General features: G+C 35.3%; 1 protein-coding gene across 1 annotated transcript in view; it reads left to right on the top strand.

Annotated features, from left to right (window-relative positions):
• The first annotated feature begins 319 nt into the window (after nt 1–319).
• The window catches only part of ERCC6L2 (ERCC excision repair 6 like 2), a 433,149-nt gene continuing 426,753 nt past the window's right edge, over nt 320–6,715 (top strand). The window contains 1 exon segment of the mRNA XM_053702417.1: nt 320–442. The gene's annotated coding sequence lies outside the window, so the exon portion shown is untranslated.

Raw genomic sequence — 6,715 nt, 5'->3', positions numbered from 1 at the left:
GTTCAGATATATAAATAGTTAAATTCTACTAAACATAAATTATTTTTGTATTTGAATTAGGTATATGACTATTTAAAGGGATTTTCTATTTCCCTTTCGATGTTTTTTTAACAATCTATTTATACGCCTGAGACGAAACGAGACATGTCTGCCCAGACCTTGTATGAGAAAAAGACATCACAGTGAGCAGCCAGTTCCTAAAGATCTGTGGTGCCGGGTTTTCTCTCTTTGGATAGGCTAGTTTTATCCATGTGACTCTCCTGGTGGAAACGGCTGGTTCCTACAGATCGATGATGCCTCTTTTTCTCTCAACGGATAGGCCAGCTTGCACCATGTGATTATGTCACAGTGTTTACTTTTCCTGTTTTCCTGTTTTACTATGTTCTTCTGGCGAATCTCGAATTTAGAACACTACATGTGGATTCATTAGAAGCATTATTAGGTAAAAAAGTTTATTCTTTGTAGTATAGTGTTAGATTATAATTATTTCCTTTTTGTGTAATTTACTTTATCATGAGTGTTTCTTTTTGAACCTGCAATATGTTTTTATGCTGCCTTTGTATATTAAATTGCAGGTATGTTTATCTTTTTTATTTTTTGTTGTTTTTAATCTTAAAGGGACACTAAACCCAATTTTTTTCTTTCATGATTCAGGTAGAGAATACAATTTTAAATAACATTCCAATTTACTTCTATCATCTAATTTGCTTCATTCTTTAAATATCCCTTGTTGAAGAAAAAGCAATGCACATGGGTGAGCCAATCACACAAGGCATCTATGTACAGCCACCATCAATCAGCAGCTTTTGAGTATATCTAGATATGCTTTTCAGCAAAGGATATCAAGAGAATGAAACATATTAGATAATAGAAGTAAATTAGAAAGTTGATTAACATTGCATGTTCTTTCTATATCATGAAAGAAAACATTTGGGTTTCATGTCCCTTTAACTGTTAGATATGCTTAGACAAGATTTGGTCAGGTACATATTTTAATATGACATGGTTTATTATCATCTAGTAAGGGAATGTTTGCATATATGAAGTTAATTTCTGTAATTATGGACTATATTAATTTATTGTATTTTGTGGGGGTATGCAGTTTGGATCTTTTATTGTGTTTAGTGCAGACACCCCAACCTGCAAAAACCCATTTCAGGGAGGTGGCTTCTCCCGCTACTGCGCCCCCCCCCTCCCTGTTATATATTGGACACCTTGAAACCCTAAATAAGATAGACTTATCATTGAAGTAGCTTCCCACTAAAGTCACATTAAAAAAAAAGTAGTTTTATTGCACAACCACAAACATATTTTCCAGTGACCGTACCCTTGTTGAATGGTTAAATATTTGAAAATACGAAGTTTAATTACGTGCAGTAAATAAGGTAGTATTTGTGTTTTAGTTTATTAAAATCAGTGGGGGCTTTTTGGTTACTGATGCATGCTTTGAGGGTTCTATAACGTCCCAGCAACTAAAGGCATTCCTTAAAGAAACACTTTTCCAGATTTGGGCCACATTGGATCATGGTACTTGGAGTTTCCGGTTGTTTGCATTCCATTTGCTGGGATCAGGGAGTCGCTAATCGCTATTACAATCAGGGAGACTCCCTGAACTTCAGGGAGAGTTAGGATGTCTGTTAGTGTGATCTTAGATTTCTCCTCATTTTAGAGGACTGAGTTTTAATACCCCTTATATTAAAGTGAATGTAAAGTTTGACGAATGTGTCCCTGGTTTTAAAAAATCCTATTAAAAACAGTGGAACTTTCATTCATCAAACTTTACATTTCACTGGTTTTGTTAATATACTTACCTTTTCTTCTTGAAAGCTGCTCCAGCGCTTCCCCCACCTGCTGCAAGCCTCTTCATACGTCAGCAATGATGATTCCGGCTTCCTCCAATCACGGCGTGGCCTCAGGCAATGTTTGCTCTGGGGGGGAAGCCGTGATTGGAGGAAGCTGGATTCATCATTGGTGATGTATGAAGAGACTTGAGATGGGCGGGGGAAGCGCTGGAGCGGCTTTCAACAAGAAAAGGTAAGTATTTTAATAAAACCAGTAAAATGTAAAGTATGATAAATGAAAGTGCTCCTGTTTTTAATAGGATTTTTAAAAACCGGGCACACATTCGTTTCATTCTTTTTAACATATGAACATAACAAATATTGTAATTCATATATTTTCCATACTGTATACAAAGAACATTGACCAAACAACCTGACTCCATGATACTGAACACTTGTTTTTCTATGTTTACTTGTCTTCATCTTCAGTTTATTGAAGTAGCCGGGTGGGAGCAGTTTAATATTTTCTAATATTTTATCATTTTCTGCTATCCAAAGCACAAATGAATTGCATAATTTAACATAAATATATTTAATGATAATTTGTGCATTACAAATTGAGCATTTTTAATATTAGCAATTATTATTGGCTAACATTTTAGCTGGGTGGTGCACCCACTGAAATGGTCCTAGGGAGATCAACACACACACACACACACACACACACGTGAAATAGAAAGTACACCCTCTTTGAATGCTATGGTTTTACGTACCAGGACATAATCAAAATCATCTTGTCCTTAGCATGTCTTAAAATTAGATAAATACAACCTTAAATGAACAACAACACATGACATATTACACCGTGTCATTATTTATTTAACAAAAATAAAGCCAAAATGGAGAAGCCGTGTGAGGAAACCAAAGTACACCCTTACTGCTTCCATAGGAATTAGGAGGCTATGTAGCAGCCAGGTGCTGCTAATCAAATGCCATTGATAAATTGATCATCCGCAACTGTGACCATCTCTATAAAAACTGAAGTTTTAGCAGTTTGCAGGTCTGGAGAATTCAGGTGTGTGTTAACACAATGCCAAGGAGGACAGACATCAGCAATAATCTTAGAGAAGGAATTGTTGCTGCCCATCAATCTGGGAAGGGTTATAAGGCCATTTCCAAACAATTTAAATTCCATCATTCTATAGTGAGAAAGATTATTCACAAGTGGAAAACATTCAAGACAGTTGCCAATCTTCCCAGTAGTGGACATCCCAGCAAAGTAACCCCAAGGTAAGACTGTGCAATGCTCAGAGAAATTGCAAAAAATGCAAGAGTTACATCTCAGACTCTACAGACCTCAGTTAGCATGTTACATTTCATGACCGTACAATTAGAAAAAGACTGAACAAGTATGATTTGTATGGAAGGGTTGCCAGGAGAAAGCCTCTTCTCTCTAAACAGAACATGGCAGCATGGCTTAGGTTTGCAAAGTTGCATCTGAACAAACCACAAGACTTCTGGAACAATGTCCTTTGGACAGATGAGCCCAAAGTGGGGATGTTTGGTCATAATGCACAGTGTCACGTTTGGCGAAAACCGAACACAGCATGTCAGCACAAACACCTCCTACCAACTGTCAAGCATGGTGGTGGAGGGGCTATTATTTGGGCTTGTTTTGCAGCCACAGAACCTGGGCATCTTCGAGTCATTAAATCGATCATGAACTCCTCTGTATACCAAAGTATTCTAGAGTCTAATGTGAGGCCATCTGTCCAAAAGCTAAAGCTCTGCCGAAATTGGGTCATGCCACAGGACAATGATCCCAACTACACCAGTAAATCTACAACAGCTGAAAAAGAAAAGCATCAAGGTATTTGCAATGGCCCAGTCAAAGTACAGAACCTTAAGAGAGCTGTGCAAAAATGATTGCCCGCAAACCTCAATGAAGTGAGCGACTGATAAAGTCATACCGAAAACATTTACTTCAAGTTATTGCTGCTAAACTTGTTTCTACAGTCTATTGAATCATAAGGTGTACTTAGTTTTTCACACATGGCTTCTTCATTTTGGCTTTTTTTGTTAGATAAATAATGACACAGTGTAATATGTCATGTGTTGTTGTTCATCTGAGTTTGTATTTAAATAATTTTAAGACCTGCTAAGGGCCAGATAGATTTTTATTATGTCCTTATATGTAAGACAATATAATTCCAAGAGTGTGTACTTTCTTTTTCACATGACTGTAAATATGTATGTGTATATATATATATATATATATATATATATATATATATATATATATATATATATATATATATATATATATATATATATATGTATATATATATATATATGTATATGTATATGTGTATATATATATATATAAATATATATATATATATATATATACAGTATATACATACACATATATGTATGTGTGTATATATGTGTATATATATATATATATATATATATATATATATATACAGTATATACATACACATATATGTATATGTGTATATATATATATATATATATATATGTATATGTGTATATATATATATATATATATATATATATATGTATATGTGTGTGTATATATATATATATATATATATATATATATATATATATATATATATATACAGTATATACATACACATATATGTATGTGTGTGTATATATATATATATATATATATATATATATATATATATATATATATATATATATATATATATATATATATATATAAAATCTTGGCCCTCCCTGTTAATACTTACCGATGAGAAACCCTCTCCCAATGGGGCGTGGACAGAAATACAGAAATGACCATTCCCCTGATTACCTATAAAGATCATCTGAACCCATTCCCCCTATCCTCCTAGTTCTGACCAGCCTTCACGGTGGACAGGACTAAGAGACCCTCAATTTGATCCCGGTCAGTGGTAGGTTGCATGACTTACCTTGAGGGTTTGCTTCCCCCCTGCAGCATATAGATCCTGGCTGGTGGGTACAGCTGTATAGGTCTTCTCTAGAGAGGCCTTTAGTGAGAGCCGCTATGTTTTATGACATCACAGGTGTTCCATCTGAGATTAATCTGAAGCACGCACATGCACACTTCAAATTGATCTTGGCATGGGACTAACTATGGAGTTGCCATTTCGTTTGTTGGTTGTTCCGGGCTAATAATTTTATATCCCACTGTGAGTCCCTGGCTATGTGCCTGTTGTGCTGCACATTTATTTATTCACCTTAGTATGCTCTATCAATATTGGGCTCCTCTATTTTCCATAGTTATGAATGATGTTTGACCTATCATCATGGAGCCAGAGTTTGTTTTTGATCCTGACACTGCCCAGGGAGATGTGGTTCTTTTAAAAATGTATGCTTGTTTTTTTCTGTATGTTTTGTTGATGATGTGTACAGAATGTTTTTTTATACCATTTTTTTCTTATGGGGCCTGTGCATTGTGTGATAAGCCCTGTTGGCAGTATAATAAAATATGTAAAGATTGCCCTTTTCAACTTTTTGGTGGAAGTGCTACTGCAGCCACATTTCTGGTGAACATGGTTTTGAGGGGGTTTAACTATCTGACACTGATTCTGAGGGCAAGGCTTCTTTAATACATTCAAATGATCCCGCTGCTACTGCTTGATTATGTGCATTTATTAAATGTATCAAAGAGGTGTTGAGGAAGAACAACCTTCTGTGTCTTTAGACTGGTATAAATCTAAGATTCTGTTGAAACCTTTCCAGTGACTGAGTCTAAAAAACATATTTATTTGTAGGAATTTTCAAAGAATGAAAAAAACCCTTTAATGTTTCTGAGAAATTATTGAAAAGTTTTCCTTTACCTAAACCACTGCATTACATATATTATACATAGATTAATTTAGAAAATGATTTTCCCTATAGATGACGCTGGAGCTTTTAAGGATGTAATGGATAAAAAGATGGAGCATAAACCTAAGAAACTTTCAGCTAGATTACGAGTTATGCGCACTATAGGGAAATTAACGAATGCAAGAAAAGTAGCGTTATTTAACCCCCTATAGCGCAGCCATTACAAGTTTTTCAAAAACCCGGCTTGTGCGTGCGATATGGTGCTTTTAAGCTCCATAGCGCACAAAAAACAAGCGCTGGTTTGACGTGCTCGTGCACGCTTCCCCCATAGACATCAATGGGGAAAGTGGGTCAGAAAAAAGTCTTAACACCTGCGATTGCGTAAAGAAAAGCTCTGTAACGCAGCCCCATTGATGTCTATGGGGAAAAAAAATGACGTTTAAACCTAACACCCTGATATAAACCCCACATCTAAACACCCCTAATCTGCCCCCCATTGTCATCGCTGCCACCTACCTACAGTTATTAACCCCTAATCTGCCACCCCTGATTTTGCCGCCACCTAAATAAAACTATTAACCCCTAATCTGCCACTATACTAAAGTTATTAACCCCTATTCCCCTGCACCCCAACATCGCTCCACTATAATAAATATATTAACTCCTATTCCGCCGCTCCCCGACATCGCCGCAACAAAATAAAGCTATTAACCCCTAAACCTCTGGCCTCTCACATCACTACCACTAAATAAATCTATTAACCCCTAAACCGCCAGCCCCCCACATTAAAAAAAATCTAAATTAAATTAATAACCACTACACCTAACCCTAACACCTCCTAAATTGAACATAATTACAATAGAGCTAAATTAAACTTACAATTATTAACTAAATAATACCTATTTAAAACTAAATACTTACCTGGGAAATAAAACCTAAGCTAGCTACAATATAACTAATAGTTATATTGTAGCTAGGTTAGGTTTTATTTTTATTTCACAGGTTTTCACAAAGTTTTTGTATCTATTTTAACTAGGTAGACTAGTTAGTAAATAGTTATTAACTATTTACTAACTACTTAGTTAAAA

This window comes from Bombina bombina, chromosome 2, assembly GCF_027579735.1.
Source record: "Bombina bombina isolate aBomBom1 chromosome 2, aBomBom1.pri, whole genome shotgun sequence".
In the NCBI taxonomy this organism is placed as follows: Eukaryota; Metazoa; Chordata; class Amphibia; order Anura; family Bombinatoridae; genus Bombina; species Bombina bombina.
The sequence above is the reverse complement of the archived record's forward strand: the minus strand, read 5'-3'. Positions and strand labels throughout refer to the sequence as shown.